The sequence below is a fragment of the Candoia aspera genome, chromosome 4 (genome assembly GCF_035149785.1).
Source record: "Candoia aspera isolate rCanAsp1 chromosome 4, rCanAsp1.hap2, whole genome shotgun sequence".
Lineage (NCBI taxonomy): Eukaryota > Metazoa > Chordata > Lepidosauria > Squamata > Boidae > Candoia > Candoia aspera.
Genome location: NC_086156.1, coordinates 31,593,144 through 31,612,850, shown reverse-complemented (window position 1 = coordinate 31,612,850; position 19,707 = coordinate 31,593,144). Strand labels below are relative to the sequence as shown.

The following is a 19,707-nucleotide window of genomic DNA, read 5'->3' as shown; positions in this document are numbered from 1 at the left end:
CTCACTCCTTGGTATCATTCTGCTTACTGAGAGTAGAGGAGCAGGGACAACCCAGCTCTCGGGCAACCTCTGCTTCCCACCATGAGAATGAGGGCATGTGTGACAGAATAAGAGGAAGAAAGAGAGAGCATGCAAAGCAAATGCAGAAAGCCATGGATTATAAATGGTGTATTTCATGGTCATTAATAAGTTCTGCTGTGAATATGACTTTGGGAGTCTATTTATGTCTTTAAGGTGAAGTCTTCTACTTCTCTTTAAATTGCTGTTTTCTCATGACTGCAGTATACTATTAAAAATGTATTTCACCTGTGCTATCCCTGAACCAGACCAGTCTTGCTACTCCCCTTCATATTTAGCTCTCCATCAGGGGTACAGGCAAGGGAGAAGGGGGGATTAAAAAAAGTCAAGATGGTGGTCAAAACTATGCAATCAAAATTCTGTTCCTTTTCAATGGGCATTACAACACAAGTAAAAAAGGACAGGATTTCAATACATACATGGTACACCATCCTGATGTTTTTGACCTCCCTGCAGTCACCCCAGATCTCAGTCAATCTATGCCTATTGAAGGAAATCTTATATCTTATCAAGCTGTTTGTAGAGATTTTTAGTGCAATTATACAAGATGATGGTGATGATGATGCCATCCAACTCTAGGTGACTCTGGACAGCTTTACAAAATTAAACATCAATAAATACAAAATGATTCCAGTAATAAAAACAGCATCCATTAAGGGAGCAACCCTCTCCAATTTCCTCCTCAAGCCCATCCATCCAGCTAAATCAAGGCTTTTGGGAAAACCCAGGTTATTAAAGAGCACTTAAAGATGGGCAAGAGGGAAGCCATGTGGATCTTCAAAGGTAGAAGAAGGCTCACTTCCTGGATCTCACTAGATGTCATTGCTCAATTAAGGGGACCCAAAGCAAGCCAATGAAAGATGGTCCTTCAAACAGCTGGATGTGATGTGTCTAGGACTTCGTAGGTAAAAACTAGCACTTTGAATCGCACTGGGAAGCTGACTGGCAAGCAGTGTAGATCATGGAACAGGCATGTTCCATGGGAATAGCCAGGTTTGCCCAACGCTGCTTATGTTGCTGTATTCTGGGCCAATTGTAGCTTGGTCTCCAAGGGCAACCCCAGTACAACACATTGCAATAGTCCAACCACCTTATAACCAAGGCATGAGTGACTGTGAGGAGGGCCTCCTGCTCCAGGAACAGGTGCACAAACTAGACATGTGCAAAAAGCCTTTTTGGCCACAGTTCTCACCTGCTTCTTAAGAGGGAGCTGAGAGTCCAGAAAGACCCCCAGATTGTGCACCAGTCCCAAATGGGATAGTGCACTCAGAGCAACCAAAATGATAAGGGAGCTAAAGCATCAACGTATCACCCAGACAACTTCCAGAGCAAGGAAGTTAGAGGTAACAGCTAATCCAAAGAACCTTGTGCCCACTCCAGTGCATTGTTCTGAGGACACTGGACTACATTCTAGGCAATGGTTTTGATGGAAGCAAGCAGAACCTCAGCTCTGATCTCTCCTTCCCAGTCTAATACACACAGACAAACACACACTTATGTTTACTGAATTATGTGTACCTAACACTGAATACAATTCAGTGTTAGGTAAGCTGATAACCTCATTGTCCATTCATTACTTCAACAGGCAAACCCTTAATTATTGAGATTTTGCATTGGGTTTGCACTAGTTCCTTAAATTATAATTCTAACTTGCATATTCCATGAGGATCGATCTTTCTGCCTGTCTATTGTGGTTGCGATTAATCCTAATACAATTCTGTCACATTAGCAGATAGTTTAGACATTCACATTCTACCATTTGCCACTTACAAAAAAGTACTTCATTTATGTAAATAAAAAACAGTCAAATCATATGTTTTAAAATTTTAGTTTTTACTTTTTCTGACACTAATTATGGTGAGTCTGTAGGTGAACTGCTTCTACTTTGTAGGTATTGGAGAGCTGTGTTAGTCTCTGGTAGCAAGAAAGGAGTCTGGAAGCACCTTTTCCAACTAATGAATTTTGATTGTTAAACTCACATGCATCAAAAGGTTTCAAGCCATCAGAAGGTCTGAACAAACACCGTGGGCTTTTAACACATTACAGTTGTTAAAATACTTGTGCAGTCTGTCTCACATGTAACCTGCATCTGCATAACCAACCTGTCTTCCCCTCCCTTTCCTGCTCATCTCATCCCAGGTTAAGTCCTACATCAGTCAAACCCCTCTATGCACCTGATGGAGGGAGCTGCAGCTCACAAAAGCTGATGCCTCTCAGTACAATTGCCGAGTCGGAAAAGGTACTACCAGGCTCCTTGGATGTTTTGCTTTTCCTTGTGCTGCCTTGAACTAAGGCTAAATGTACCAAACAAGTTTTTCTTAGTCTAAATCAAAGGGAATACCACTTCAGTTCAATTTCCTGCCTTGAGTTGTTGGCCACCTATTACTTCATCAATGAGAGAGGAAAATCAGTTATTTACTTTTGATTAAGATGAGATTTAATTTCCTCATGTAGAACTGGAAAACCACTACCTCAGGGAATGTATCATAAAAATCTCTTGTGCATCAGTTCAGCCTTCCCTCCAAATGTGTAGAGCCATACGCTGACTGTGTTTGAAAAGCACTGGATAAGGGAAGTCTATATGCACTATATATGCTATAACAACACTCTATATGTAGGAAGCTGCCCTCCTCCTCCTCCTCCTCTTCCTCCTTCTCCTCCTCCTCCTCCTTCTCCTCCTTCTCCTCCTCCTCCTCCTCCTCCTCCTTCTCCTTCTCCTTCTCCTTCTCCTTCTTCTTCTCTGATTAAAGAGTTTTAAAATGTGGTTTTATTCTGCTCTATTATCTTCTAACAGGTGCTGGCTTGGATTCAAATAGAAATACACACTGAAAGCTTTTGGCCAAGACCAAAGCTTAATCAAGACCAGAACCCTTTTCTGATTCTACCATTGCTAATTTATACAGTAGTACTGTAATGAATACTGCATTGGTTAACCATAATCTTCATTTACCTCATACATCTTTCAATTGAGTTAAGTCATTAGGGTGGAAAAAATAGATTAAAGACTGAAGCATACAGTGGGATAATCTCTTCTCTGCTGAAAGCAGCAAAGTTAATGGAACATTAACATTAAAACATAGGATGCAGGCTATTCTGAAGTCAAATTTTCACTGAAGTGGTAAACTTGAATCTGAGTTATACCATTTCAGACTTCAGATGAGGAAGTTCATCTGAAAAAACAAAATAAAACCCTACTTTCTATGGCAGAGATAGCAAAATCAGATGTTGCTAAACTACAAATCCCAGCATTCCTTGCCACTAGCAATTCAGGCAGGAGCTGTAATTTAGCAACTTCTAGAGGACCAGAGGTTACCCCATCCCAGGTTCTACCTAAAAAACATCAACGATTAAGTACTGGGAAGGAGGATCCTAGCTTAGTCCTTTCCCTGAAATACTTTTTGTATGGAGATGCTCAGTTACACTTTGGAGGGTTGGACTTTTAAACACATCCTGAAAGTGTGATTCAGCAGAATGAATAGGGCAACCTACCACCAAGGCCGCACATAATGACTTACCACATTTTGAAGTAAATCAAATACTATACATTTGTTTTTTTTTACTTTTTCTTAGATTTGTGTCCCACTTTTTCTTCCAGGAGCTCTGGGTACTTATAGTGCTATTTTCAGAACAACTCTGTGAAAGATTATGATTGGCCCAAAGTCATCCAGTGAATTTATATGGCAAAGGGTGAAGTTGAACCTGATTTTTCTAACTTCTGTCCATCACCTTGAATTACAGCCGCACTAGCTGTCAAGATTGCCATCTAATGGGAAATGGCATCAGATTGTTCAGTCTAAATTTACTTCCTAGTGCTATCAGAAGGGCATTTAATCATGTGAGAATCAGGAAGTTTTCATTCTGTGCCTCATTAAATTGAAAGAGTGCTACGCACCAATTTTGTGCCATTCCCATTTACTTGAGAGTGATGGCCCAAAGTCACCCAGATGGCTTTGTGTCTAAGGTGGATTAGAACTCTCCCAGTTTCTAGCCTGATGCCTTAACCACTACACCAAACTGGTTCTCACACTCTCAGTGTATAAATGCATAAAAATACAATACTACTGTAATAGTAATACAATGTTACTGTAAAATAGACTACAGTAATACACTGTATTGTTGACTGTAATGTTGACTCGGACAACATATTATAACTCTGTTCCCCAAAGGCCTTCTGGAAAACCAGGTCTGAATGATCTCCTAGAAAATTCCCTCTTCCAAAGGAGTGGCTGCTTCCGTGCCCTTTCTAGTTGATTATCTCTTTTTTTATAAGAATTTTATTAGATTTCAAACAAAGATAAAAACTACAGAAAAACAAAATGCTACAAAGAGAAAAAAAAAAACTAAAAAAGTGTGGAAACACAAGAGAATTTTCTTTTTAAAGTTACAGAAAGAGGTGACTTCCAACTTTTAACAGCAAGGATATAAAACAATTTTCCACAATCAATCCCTTACTTTATATTAAACCAAAATCACATTATTTCTATAAATCATTCTATTGGCACAATATAAATATCACTAAATACAATTTCTCCCTCCCCTTATGTTAAAAGAAGAATATATATACAGTGTGTGTGTGTGTGTGTGTGTGTACACACACACCTCCTAATCAACTCGCCCACAAGGATAACATTTATTTAATTGTTTCCTTCCAACTACTAATCTATACATTCCTGTCTACTACAATAAAGATCAGACTAAGAAAAACATAAATTGTCTGCCATTGTAATTAATACAACAATTATAGTAACCTTAATCATATTAAACCCAAAACCAAACATTTATTATTCTTTTTCTGTATCTTAATAATCTTAATCCAAATCATTAAAGATAAATGAAATCAACCAGACCCTAAAAGCAATCCAAATAAATATTCTTAAACCTTTACCTCACTTCAAAATAAACCAGAGCATTTACATATTGCCACAATGCACACAGAGCTTTTTCCATAAAGAAATTGAACAACCCAACTGCCCCCCTCAAAAACTCTGACTTCTCTTCAGAAAACCTCCCATACATAATAACCCCTTCTTTTCCATAGTACTCCATCAAAAAGTCAATTTCACTTCTGGCTTGCAACTCAATCTCTCCTTTAAATTTCTTCAACTCAACTGTCCAATCTTCGTTCAGCATTTCAACAGAAGCCTGGATCTCACTGTTAGAAGAAACATTTCTATCGCTGTTAAATTCTTCAGTTTCATCCCCAACATCCCCAACCAGATGACACGTTTTAAACCTCATGATTTCTGCAATATCCTGAATGCCTTGCATAAGAGCTTGGCAGGAATCAGAAAGCATCTGTTTAAAGTTTCGATGGAAGTCAGAAAAAGTCTGATCAAAATCCTCCATGTCTCATGCAGTAGATTATGGCACCCCCTAGGAGCTTAACCAGCAAAAGTGGAAGATAATAGAAAAATTCCAGAATGTGTTTACACAACTGAGAGTAAGATAACAGAGAGTTCCCCAGAGAAAGTAGCAGCAGAAAGCTGGAAGTTCAAAACAGCAGATTCAACGTGTAGGGAAATGCTAATATCTTTAAATTTAGAACAAAAATAACAACAGGGAGATGATTACCCTCCTTAGTATTTGGATGGACTTAATTTTTTTTAAAAAAAATTAATCACAAAAATAATGATAAACACCAAGAAAACCGGTTTCTCCTTGCTGTAGAAAGCCTCTCTTAGGGTAAGCATACTTAAAAGAAAAATAAATTGGGTGATTTAGCTGGTCTTAATGTCCTGTTAAGGCCACAGAGTGGCTTGGAAATGGTGATGCCCCAGCCTCCCAGCTGCTCTTACCAGTAGAGCATGAATGTTGTTTGTGATCTTCTGGCTGTAAGCAGCCATCCGAAGAACAAATGGGGTGATTCCAAGTGTTTTCCTTTCTTTGGAAAAATGCTCCTGGGCTTCAGGAAAAACTTGCCTGAGCCTGAAAAAATTACTGTGCTGTCAGTTCTGTCCATGGAGCCTGTGGGCACAGATGTTCAGGCCGTCATGTCCCCACTGGAAGTCCAGTCAATTATCTCAATAGGATGGAATATTCAGCAGGTTTTTACTCAATGGGCAGTCAGATTCATCTGGGACAGGATCTTGTATGCATAATAATTTCCATGAAAAAGTAAAACAGGCATGACCTTGGTCTATTCTCTTACTAATTTCCACACAAATGATTGCCTAAAAAAACTACTTTTGCAAGAGTTTACAAAAGTTTAGCCATTAATTTGACTTAAATATGGAATGACAGAATGTATCACTTTGGGTTTCTCTTATTACTTCTCTGTTTATATGTTAGCCCAAACTGTGGTCTAGTTAACCATTGTTTGTTATATTAATCACAAATGGGACTAAGCCATAAACCATGGTTTATAGTCATAAGGTCTGGATTCATAAAAAATGCTAAGCCAAACCAGAAACAAACAAACAAATAAAAGAAAAATGAAACAGAAACATTACTATTTATTATTATTTATTTATTTTCTATCCTACCTTTATTGTTTTTATAAATAACTCAAGGCAGCAAACATACCTAATACTCCTTCCTCCTCCTCTTTTCCCCACAACAACAACAACCCTGTTAGGTGAATTGGGCTGAGAGGGAGTGACTGGCCCAAGGTCACCCAGCCGGCTTTTGTGCCTAAGGCAAGACTAGAACTCTCAGTCTCCTGGTTTCTAGCCCGTTGCCATAACCACTAGATCAAACTGGCTCTCTATATATGGCTTATATTCAGTTTGTTATGCTTCTTGGTTAGTCTGAGGAGTGTTTTTAATGCACTTTTTTGTATTATTTGTATTTGCCTAATATACAAATTTTAACAATAAATTTTCCTAATAGAAAACATTCTAATATGCTATTTTCTGTAATATATGTTATGTGGTGCAACTTTCTCCCACAATGCACATATTTGTATGTACCTTTTGATGGCAGAATTGCATCTCAAAATTTACAAAAGTGCAAATTGTTTTTAAAAAAGTGGCTTTTGTTTTGCATGTGTAGCTTAAGTTCTAGACTCTGCCACAATAGGTAACAAGAGGAGCTGTTGAGGAGTTCTACTGGGTTCAAGCAAATATACACAGATCATTGCTTTAAACACACTCTACTACACTGTTTCTCAACCTTGGCAGCTTGAAGATGGGTGGACTTCAACTCCCAGAATTCCCCAGCCAGCAGTGTTGGGAGTTGAAGTCCACCCATCTTCAAGCTGCAAGGTTGAGAATCATTGCTCTACAATGCTATTGTGAAAGTGTTGAAGAGTGTAGCAGAACTGTGTCTCTGATGCAATGGACTTACAGAAAGGCATCATGACTTATCTGGCAATTCAATTCAGATTGATCTGAAATAGTATTCAGAATGAGGTGATAAAATTAGTGCTAGGCAGAGAAAGTCTCCATTTGAGCCATCAATTAATATGTCTTCAGCCAAACACGATAAGTAGGAACCATGGGAGAGGCCTCAGCCCTTGGCTGGGATTGTTAAGACTCACTGTGAACAGCTGGTCTCTTTACAGTCCTTGCGATGCAGATTAAATGAAAATAATTCATGGCAAAGAAAAAGAAAGGGTAAATCATTTGAACTTCGCAAGTTATAGCCCTGAGCCATTTTACTACAGCTCATTAGGGAGTTTATGTTTATACCATAATGCCTTTAAATATATCTAATTTTTCTAAACAGTTTTGAAAATTATAACTTTCCCAAGGGGATATCTCAGTGCAAGCTGTTCTAGTTGGACTGCAGCCTGGAAGAATAGGCGACAGCAGGGGTAGGCAATATGTGGCCCTCCAGATGTTGTTGGACTGGAACTCCCATCATCCCTCCTCAGTGGCCATGCTGGCTCGGCTGAAGGAAATTAAACCCTAACTGGAAGGTGATCTGCTGCCCAGACTGTTCTGTACGGTAGAAGAAATAACCAAAACAGGGTACAAAGTCTGGCAGGTTCAGATGTCTATTTGCCAAGAAGCTGCCTGGGTGGCTTTCAGCAGTTCATTCTTTCACAGCTTAGATGGCCTTACAGGGTTGCCCCAAACTCAGATAAGGGGAACATTAAAATAACAATGAAAAATGGATCACATAAATCTAAAAAGTGGCTCCTATTGTTATATATGACTACTAGACAACCAGTGACCCACTGGGTCATCATTTCAGAGATATTTCCTTACCAGATTCCTCAATGCCTTCAACAATGGCAGAGCTTCTAATGTAGTAGAAAAGTTCTTAAAAATTCAGAGAGAGATGTATCTGCCTTGAAAGTAGCCAATGATGAACTGTATAACACAGTCAAACATCAGTTGACCACTGGAAATGTTTTATGATATTTTGTATTATGTCATAAAATGTTTTATGATAATTTTAAGTCATAAAATGTTTTATAAAATTTGCCAAATTTCAATTCCATGGGAATCATGGGTCCTGGATTTTGGATGCGTTCTGTAAGTTAGCCCATTTGAGGTATCTTGGTTCAAAAATCATTGGCCTATGATGCACCGCTTCACCCAGTTAAAGGTTACAAACTATCAAAGAGTCATAAGAGTTTTGTAGTATATAGATACAGGAAGGGTTGCACATGCATTAGAAACTGATTCTGATATACACAGATCATGAAAAAATGTGACATTAGCCTAATACTTGAAATGTAATATTATTATGACTCATCCTGACATCACCCTGGCATCATGAATGGGCCCAAGATACCAACACACTACAGAAAAGCATTGGCACATTAAGAACTGCTCCAGATACAGTTCGGCTACATGATTTCAGCAAACAAGCCATAGCAAAAGATCAAGGCATTTAACATATCACCCCCTCAGTCAAATTAACATATATACATATAGTATATATTCTAATATATGTTTGGAACATGTAGTGAAAAAAATTCACAAGATCTGATGGACAAGAGGTGTTCAGGTAGTATATGTAGGATGCCACAGTGGCTTCTTTAACATATTCTTAAACTTGCTTTGTGATCTACTTATATAGACCCAGAAGATTAGAGCAAGAGTTGGATGTTGTTGCTCCTTATGTATATTTCTCTTATTCTATTTCCTCCCATGCACACCTTTCGTTTGTGCAACTGACTTAGAAACCTTCCAAATGGCTTGATATGCCACTACATACTATTCTGCTCTGTAAAAGTCTTAGTAGACCATGAAAGGTGTTGGGTCACTCAACTGCCTTTTAAAAGTAGGTGCTTTGAGTTTTTATAACTCAGCCCCAGGGAGCTGCCTGAGAACATTGGAAGCTTTTCCATCGTTAATGGTAAACAGTTCGCATCAATGGAAATTACACCTAAACTGAACTGAAAAGGGCAACGTACATTAAACTGAACCAATCAAACTTTTTTGGAGAGCTAGAACAGCTGATAGTGTGGTTTTTCCCATCTTCTCAGCCTCCACATATTTGGATTATAACTCCTGTCATCTGCAGATAGCACTGCCATGTTGGCTCGGTATGAAAAGAATTTCTAATCCCAAATATCTGACAAGTATCAGGATAGAGCCTGTCAGCCCCCCAATGTGGACCAAACCAAGAAATCAATTCCACTTGAAGATTAAAATTACTTTTATTAATATTGGCTATAGTAACAGAATCTTGCAACACTAGCTATGCTTTACTCATCCCCCTCCCCTGCCTTATATTCTTGCAAATTTAGGAGGTATCTGCCTGAGTCTTTTGTGCATGCCTTCTTCTGTTTTGGACATAAGCCATGTTTTAGACCTTGTCAGAATGGATCTGCTATCTCTGTCAGGGTCATCTTCCTTACCCTCTACAGAGACTAGCATATAGAATTGGACATGCTAAAGATATATGTGTTTCAATGAAGAGGAAAAAGCAGATTCCTCCTCAGCATCTAGGCATTTTGAGAGGATAAATTGGGGTATCTCCATGCAAGGCATAATGAATTATTTGCAGTATGGGACAGACTCATGGCAAATCAGCAGACTAAACACAGTTTAAGACCATCAGTGACTATATGAAACCCAAAGGATCTTTAAAGAGAATTTGCAGTTGGTTCATATACGTAATGTCCATAATTCACTATTTTTTTTCTCACGAGTATTTAAAATATTGTTGTTTTTTTCATTCAGGAAAAAGACAGCCTCCTCCTTTCACATATTGCAACAATCCATGGCTTTGTGCAATTCTCATATATTGTAAATGTAACTATTTCACTCTCAGTAGTAAATGCTTGATACAGCAAATATCTTTGTAACATCAAAGAGGTTGAAGAGGCTGATAATTCCCCAAGGTTGCTTTTGAGTCCACATTTCGAACCAAACTAACAAGCATTGATAAGTGTTTATACAAATGAGGCGAGCAAGGAAAAGAAGATGTGGTTATTTTACTAAGACCTAATGAGGACAGGAACTTATTCTGCATCTCTCACATTGCTTTAAGATGGAGAAGATAGGCCCCAATACCAGGCTAAAGTTAGCAAATACTATATACTATCATTCAAACTTGTTTAGACTTTTTCTTTTGATTCATGCCGTTGCTGCATTTTGAACATCCTCCTGACCACTTGGAGCAGCTGTAACAACACTTGCGGTATTACCAGTAATTTGCAACTTATCAAACATGATTGAACCTTGTTCTTTTGTGTAAATGAAACAGAACTCTCTGGTTAGCTTTCTTTATACTTTGGAAATAGTGCAAAGGAAACCAAAGCTATATTTGCATGCCAGACAATGAAATATAACACACAGTGTATACATGCCTTTGACACTGTAATTACTAGCTGTTGTTTAGATTCCATGTATGGTCACTGACTTTGGCGGTGTTGAAATCAGCTGTATCAACATTTAATCAAAGTCGTATAGATTTGTGCTGTATATTTTTCTAATGTCAAAATGGAAAAATAAGTTGGAGTGGGAGGAAGATGCAAGCTTGATAGGCTGAAAAAAATCACATGCTTGCAGCATAATGAGTGTGGCCCTCACTGAGATTTTGTCCCTAATGAAGCAAAACAGAGCAAGCAGTTTTTCAGCTAGAATGCTGTTTCTCTGAGTCTCAGCAACTTTCAATTAGTTCATCTGGGAATCAAATGTAACATTAGATAGTTGTGTTCCCCCATTCAATGACTGCTTACTTGTCTTGGGTTCTCCATTGAGCTAGAAACTGGGAGTTGATTCCTTTATTGCACAGATAAAACACATAACAACTTGTGCCTCATCCCTTCCAGGATGGAAAGAAATACTGAAACATCATTCACTCATAACCTTAGATATGCATATACATACCTTATTTATACTGAAGCAAGAAGCCTGTTGTCCTCCAAATCCTAGTAAGCTGCATCTCCAAGTATCCTTATCACTGTTCATATTGGCTCCTGGGAATTTTATTCAGCAATATCTAAATGGGCCACAGAATCTCCAGTCTTGATCTAATGAAAATCTAATGCTTATATAGTAGTCCATTACTTTATTTTCTACATAGTCCTAAAGACCAACAATAAAGTGGTACTTACTATACATTCAGAAACTAAAAAGGGAGAACTGAGGATATATTGTTCTTTTTCAGGATATTTAACATTGCACTGATTTTATTAGAGCTATGCTGATCTTCAAAGAGGCACTTCACTTTGTTGAGTATATCATATGTACATAATACAATCAAACATATCTGGTTATTATAACATGGTCTAGATATCCCCGTCCTGTTCAGACTAAGCACCAGACAGGTTCTCAAAGAATATTCTTTATTAAATAACTGTTTACAATAAGTAAGTCCTTGATATGTGAGACTGGGTTAAGCAAGCCCAGCTGGGCTGACTGGATCCGACTGGAACACAAAGGCTGGAGGCAACAGTTCTTGAACTGGAACAGTACTGGAACGACACTGATGCTGAATCTCTGGCTCACTGGATCTGGGATCAGGACTACGAACAACAGACAAGGATGAACTGAAGACTCAGAGCAAGGTTAGACTCGGCTAGGGGTTCTAGACTAGGCTGGGTACTCTGAACTGAAGACTTGGAGCAAAGCTTGGAACTTGGAACTAGGCTGGACTTGGCTGGAAGTCCTGGACTAAGCTGGGAACCAGATCCTGAGCACAATAGGTGTGAAACTGGAGCATGTGAAGCATGGGTGTGCAGGACTGAAGGCAAATGGAGGCACTGGAACATCAAGGCTTGCCCGCGCTGCTGAGGACAGCGCGGGGTTTCACGGCTGGAAGCAAGGCAAAAGCTGCTGGGCACGGCTGATGCTGATTCCTCATTGGGAGCAGATGCAGGATTCAAGTTGTCTCTGGAGTGGAACTTGAATGCTGGTTCCTCTTTGGCCACAGACGCTGACTCCAACACTGGTAAGGACACTTCTCCCGAAGCTGCAGGCTTAGAGGATCGGTTGTCTCCGGCAGCTCACTCTCTGCGCGGCTGCCTTTTATCCCGATCTTTGGCACGCTTGGAGTCTCCTGTAGCCGATTGGGCTGCCTTCTCCTTTGCATGCTTTTCAGCCTGTCTCTGGCACACGCTGATTGGCATATTCAAATCCTCCTCCAGATCTCACCCAATCAGCTTTGTGGATTCTTCCTGCTCTGCTGAGTCATGCTGGAGTTTCGTTTCTTGGATTCCAGCCCAGCAAGTTTCCAATTCCTCCTCTGACCAGAAATAGTTTCACTTTCCGAGTCAGAGGCAAGCTTGGTTCTGACAATCCCATCTTCTTTTCATGAGTTTGAAATTGAAATGTTAGTAAAAAACTATTTGAGAAATGTGGATGCATCCCTAGCTGTAAGAGAAGAGTGAGTCCTGCAGAATTTGCTAAAATGTGGGTGCAGTGGATCAAGGCCAAGAACTATGACCAATGGGGGAAAATACTATTGATGCCAATGACTAGGGAAGTTTCTGACCCACTGCAAGGTTGGTCTGTCCCTCCACAAGGTGTCTTTCATCTCTTTTCTTCAGAAAAAATTAAATTGAAACTTTAGAACATGGGCAAGCTACCCACAGAAACATTTGGCAGTGGATGATGAGATATCCACTGTCTTATGTGTACAGATGTGCCTGAGCCATGTTTTACTGACCCTTGAGACTGACCACAGGGCAATCTATCTGAGCAGGAAGGGATAAATACTATGTAGTAATGGGGCATTTGTCCCTTCCTTTCTCATCCTTAATTAAGTTATTCTCTTTTCCATGCTTCCTTTAAGATGGAAAATTTTATCAAAAATAGAGACTCTTTTCCTTGCCATAAGAAGGCAACACTCAGCAATTTGGCCATCTGTGCCATAATTCTGGTCATGTCTTATAGCAAACTAAACAATCAGTCACACCTATTCTGTGGACTGTATAAAATAAGTACATGCTGGGCTTTTAACACATGGTAAAATAGGGATAAGTATTAAACATTAAATACATATTTTAAAATTTGGACTTTTGGAATTCCCATCAACAAATGAACTTTGCAGGGGTTCAGATATGCTGTTCATCCTGGAGGTTACTATTCTTCATAATATTTTTAGCAAAATTTGAAACTATGGAACACAGGCAAGCTATTTGACTGGAGGAAAAAGTCAGTAATTCCAAACGTATCTTGATGATTTATAAATAACTCAGAATCTATTGAGTGGCCTCTCTATCCTCCCACCCTATTTCTAATACAGTAGAACAAGAATTTTACTTAGATTTGTGGCCAGTCCCACCAAACATAATGTAGATAATAAAAAGAGGCCTATTGGGACACATGTTTTTGTCTGTATATGTGACTCTTCATCTGAAGCTCTGCCCATTTTTTTATGTGCCACAGGTGTGGTGCACATAAAAACCAGGAGAAGCTTTTATTGTACTGTCAGGACCATCATCTTGATTTTTCTTTTTGTTTATCACACCCAGTGGACACCTCCTAGTGCTGAAAAGACATCACTGTAGGGACTAGGTGTTCCTTTCTGGAAAGAGCATCTCTTCAACTTAAAGACTAATGTGACTGGCTTTTAATGTTTCCCTTGTCACCTATTTTGATGGACAACAAAACCCCACCACCTACACAGAGGTGTACAATTGCAATGTGTCTACAAAAAAACCCTATCTTCATTAGAGACGCTAATTCTTTTGATCTTTCAAAACATTGTGAATACTAGGCATGATGTAACAGATTAGTACAGAGAATTAGTAGGATGGGAAAAAAGCCTGTGTTTGGATCACACTTACACACAAAGGTCATTCAGAGACCTTGGATTAGTCAGGCTAGTTCGTTGGAAAGAAACCCAACTACCTCCCAAAATCTGAATAACTATAATATTACCTAAGCCACACCTATTTATCAAAAATGCAGAGGAAAATTAGCTAGCTTCAATAATCACTAGCTTCAAAATGTTTAGTGCAGCTGAGCACAACCCCTTCCACTTTTTACATGCATGCAATGCATGTGATGCACATTAAAAAGGGGAGGGGCTTTAATAATCCAGTCATATCTGTCATTTTGAAGCCTGTGACCATTGCTATGGATATCCTTGGCTAGATCACATAGTTAAATAAATGCTGAAATGCATTGTTCTAAAGTTTAAGTCTACAGAAATATGTCAATATATATTGGGAGGCTCTGTACATTTATGGATGGATGTAAGTATACCTTAAAGTGGAAATGGATGGAAAGTATGGGTAAAAATGTGCAAAAATGATACAGAATGGAAAAAGATAGAGACTCCTCATCTTCATATTCTCAATTTTATCTCACATATAGATAGATAAGTCTTTTTTTAGCTGTGTTAAGATAAAAATAAATACACTGCTCCCCCCAGTCAAGCTCAATTCCTGTTGAGTATAGAGAAGGGCAACATGCCAGTCCATTGATTTACTTGTTTCTATAGACTTCTTTAAAATGATCCCTAAGAAAATCTACAGTCATTTACATTTGCAATTTCCCTTAATAGATAGAGCTTTGGTAAATGACATTCCTAATATTATTATTTCTCCAAAATATACTATACAGATTGTACGGATAATGACTTACACTTTGAATTGTAATAAGTGTAGTTCCTTTTTCTACCATTCTTCCAGCATGATCAACAGAACATTGTTATGGATTTGCAATTAAAAAGGTGATGTTTTCTTTCTGCTTCATTTCTTTAAACTGCGAATGGATACCAAATGAAAATCATCTGAAAATTGTATATGGCAGCAGTGACTTGTTGAGTCCATCACAACACAGGATATCTTGAAGTCTGTTTTAAAATTGTTTGTTTGTGTGTGTGTGTGTGTGTGTGTACATATGCATGCATACACACATATGTAAGATCTGGGGAATATTGAGTTTCATAACAGGCAAGACTTCAGTAACTATCACTCAAATAGAAGTATCAGCTTCTTGATCTTCAAAGAATCCTCAAGTTGGGACAAGAGATTTTATACTATTAAAATGGGAAAACTGGCAGAATCCAGAACTTTCTTTGGTCTGCCTTAATAGCTGTGGGCTAGGGAAATGATCTCCATAGCTGTCAAAGTTTCTCTTATCCACAGGAGTGGCAAGGGGACTCTGGTCTCCCTGTAAACACAGAAACACTAAGAAATCTACACTCTTGTGGTCTATATTATTATATCAACCTCATGAAAGCCAACATTCATTTTTAACATCTAATCGTCACTTAGTAATTGTCTCCAACTGTCACCTAGCCAACAAGCATACCCTCAGGTTTCAGAGAAAGTGAGAAGAAAAGTAGAACTACACTATAATCTCAACTGAGAGATTAGCCTGCATACTAACCATTCCATAAGGAAAAGAGAGAGAAAAGACAATAACAGCTATTTCATCACTTCTGCTGAAAAGCTAGCTCTTTTGGGATTATCCTAATTGTAACCCAGCCGATAGAGATTCCATCATGCCTCCTGAACCTTCATTCTTCCCATCTGGTCATGATAAGTACAGTAATTTTGAGAATTGGTGTCTGGCTTTTTTTTTCTTCTCCTCCTCCTCTTCCTCCCTCTTCAGTGTTGTCTTTCTGTGTATAATGTCTCTTGAGTTGTCCATTTTAGGCAAGGTATCTCACTCTCTGACATTTGTAATCTTCTGCTGAAGGTAAAGAACCAGGCAATCATGGCTACCAGTTTGGATCAGATTGCCAGTTTGTTGTAGGGTTTAAGGCACCAGGCTAGAAACAGGGACACCATGAGTTCTAATCCTATCTTAGGCATGAAATCATCTGGGTGACCTTGGGACAGTCACTTCTCTCTCTGCCCCAGGAAGAAGGGAATGGCAAACCACTTCTGAAAAACCTTGCCAAGAAAACTGCAGGTACTTGTCCAAGCAGTTGCCAGGAGTCAAGCCTGAATCAAAGGCACCAAAATAATAATAATAATAATAATAATAATAATAACAACAACAACAACAACAACAATAACAACAACAATAACAATAACAATAATAATATGATGGGTGCAATAAACTGAATCATTAAATAATTTGGTAGTTTTTGATAACTAGCTCAGGATTTCTACTCTGCCTTTATAGATGGCATGCCACATGAAGAAAGGTCACAAGATCTTCTGTGTGTAGAGAGAGAGAAAAAGAAATGTGAATAATAGAAGTAAAAAAACCTACGCATATGGCAAATTGCCTAGGGAGAAATTTTGCTCCAGAATCATTAAAGGGGAGATGGGCGGTGGCTAAATATGAGTAATAAAATAAATAAATAAATGTTTCAGAATGAATCTGAATGTTAATAGTTTTGGGGAAGAAAAAAGGAAGTACTTTTGTACTGAGTGCACAGTTAAACCTGCCACACCCACAATCTAGATAGCATTCAAAAGGAAGATAAGGCTTGCAGTGGCTAGAATTAAGTGGGCTGTGTTTTATTTCCAGTATCAAAGGAAGAATGGGGAATATAAATGGAAGCATGCAGTTGCTGTCTTGAGCTGCCTGTGGGCTTCACACTGGCATCTCTACATCACTGGATCCATCAACATAATTTATTTTCACTTTGGGGGTCAGTAGGCTTTAAGTATAAACAAAGCCTAATTCACCTATTTGTTACCTACTGGGGAAAAAAGAGGGTACCCTATAACCCTATTTTGTATTTCATCACTGTATTTCAACCAAAAAGGGCATGTGGATGTGTGACTGTGGCTCATTTTGCTGAACCATTGATCTTCTAATGTTCCACTGTAGATCTTTTTCAAACCTCTTCTGTGAGATGCTTTTAAAACTTTAAATGAAAGGGATAAACTGATGGTTCCATGCACCCAAAGCATGAATGCCATGCATCCTAGCCAAGTTAACCTTTTTCACTAGACCAGAATTGAAGATGCTTTGTCTTCACCAGTGGCAGGCTTCACTTTGGACAAACTACTAGCACACTACTTAGAAACTGGAATGACTTGCGGTCGCATTGCTGAAACTCAGTTAGCAAAGCATATCCCAATACTTATTCTGCTGAAAGAGTTCCAGTGGGACAGTAAACTGAGTTGGAAGAAAGGAAAACCATTAAAAAAAGTGATCATGGTTTCTTAAACAGCTTTAATAAAATGAAACAAGATTGTCTTATCATTATTACAAATTTGTTTTTAAAAGAACAAATTTTTGATCTAGAACACAACCATTTCAGTTATCATAAAAGGTGATTCTAAAAAATCTCACAAAAACACTGCTGCATAAATTCTTAAAAGAAATTACATGTTATCAATTCTAAAGGATACTAACCTTACCTATAAATAGATATTATGTAGTTAATAATGTTTAATATTTTGGTATCTCAGCTCTTCTGTACAAATCAGTCAGGGAAAGATAAGTTTATTTGCTTGCTGCATGTGAAAGTTCGTTCTCAGTATCAGGTTTGTTTGGTCCACTAACTTTGTTAACCTTTGCATTCACTTGTGTTATTTGGTGTCTTTCGGTAAGTAGCCTGGATGGAAAATGGTTACATCAAGGTTAAGGGTCATAGTTATTATGGGATTTCAAGTTAAAATACACTGTGCTCATGAGGATCAGAATCTATTTATGCATAATTGTTTTCTTTGTGAGAATTTCTATGAAGAAGATTATTATAATATATAAACCATCTGGGTGAGCTTTAATACTTACCTAGTTGCTTAATAAAATAACAATCCAAACTTTGCCAAGGAATAGCTACATTCCATCAGTCCTCAATATTAATGCAGTTACTGCTGCTTGTGGAAATTCAATTAACTAGATATGGAAAGAACATTATGCATCCTGCCAATATGTTTATTAAAAGTGATGCTCTTTTGCAAAATTAAGAGTTTTACAATATTTCAAAACTAAGAATTTTATAGTATTGCAACATTGTATGTTGCATTAATATAGCTTTCAAACAAAAATTAATTTGTGTAATACATTGCTGTGAAATGTTATTCCTGTATCCTTTTTACTTTTGTCAAAACACCAAATAAAATTTGCAGGGTCCCATAAAATTATATTTACATCTCTAAAACACTGATTCCTAATCACCAAGCTAAGATTCATAGCACTCAAGAGACATTGAAATCACTGCTTAGAAACAGTATTTGCTGACTTCACCAGGGTAACAGTTTAATCTTTAAAGTAATCAACATTCGCCCTCATCTTGGGGTCTCCTTGACTTTTAAGTTCTCCCTGGTCTTTTTCAGAAGAGGAAAAGAGACCCGGTGCTAGGCGACAGCTATTATTCCCCTCCATGGGATAGTCCACTTCATTCAGACAAGTAATATCATCTTCTATTTACACTCATTTGAAGCAAGTGCACAGGGTCACCCGCCGATCCACTCTGATGTTGCCTCCAAAGTAAAAGGGAAAGACATGGCAGCAGGAGTCAGCAGGGTTTTGAAACCAGAATAACCTGGGAAGCAGATACGGCATGCCAATTGCTTTCTTTCATTTGATCCTTTAGGGAAAAAGAAGAAGGAAAACACACATGCACAGTGCCTCGGTCTCAAAGGATTTCTCACATGGTGGAGCAGGTTAATGGGGAGGAAACAACCTTGGGCCTTTGTCTTTTTATCCAACTTCAGTGCTTCAGGACTGATTCTGACCAGTGTTTAGCAGATAAGAATTTTTATAAATATCACATGCAGAAAGATTTGTTAAGTAGTCATCTAACTGGGGGAAAACAGTTAAAAGTAATTCTGGTTAAAAGTAATGAAGGCAGTGGCATCTGCAGCAAACCATAATAACACCAAATTGATAACATGAGTGTGGTGATGTCATCATGTAAATACTGCTATTATGTCCTTGTGTCTTATCACAAGAACATAAGTCATGCTATTTGCATAATTAGCCACCAGACATATTTTGTCATTTGCCCTGTACCAAGGGCACATGAATAAGGACTCATCTTTTATAATGTAATGTCTATGAAAAATAAATGATACAGCACAATTTACCAAAAACACATTTGGGTTCTTATTTTGACATTAATCTAAGATCATTATAATCAGCGCTTTTTGAGGACTATGTTTGTGTTTCTTGTCTGGCTTTGAATGAACCATTGTGTTGCTGCACTATGCAGCCTGAATGCTATATACATTTAAAAAATAGAAGAAGTAATTACAGGATGCAGTGTAAAATTAGTTACATTATTTTCTATCCTACTTTGTATCTCACCTAGTAAACTTTGGCTCACCTTGAAATGCTAAACAGGGTTGGACCTGAAAAACCACTAAGACTGTGCTAAGCTGGAAGACTGGGTATTAAAAAAAATCCCCAGAGAAAGCAA

The 19,707-nt window shown here is 38.3% G+C and overlaps 1 long non-coding RNA gene across 2 annotated transcripts in view; it reads right to left on the bottom strand.

Annotated features, from left to right (window-relative positions):
* LOC134497803 (uncharacterized) overlaps positions 1-19,707 on the bottom strand; it is a 55,916-nt gene that overhangs the window by 21,824 nt on the left and 14,385 nt on the right. Inside the window, exons 2-4 of one of the 2 annotated variants that reach the window (XR_010067949.1) lie at positions 17,702-17,898; positions 15,015-15,134; positions 11,310-11,463 (exon numbers count right to left, since the gene is read on the bottom strand). This is a non-coding gene — a long non-coding RNA (uncharacterized LOC134497803). The remainder of the gene's footprint in view (positions 1-11,309; positions 11,464-15,014; positions 15,135-17,701; positions 17,899-19,707) is intronic. The other variant, XR_010067948.1, reaches the window with a different exon arrangement.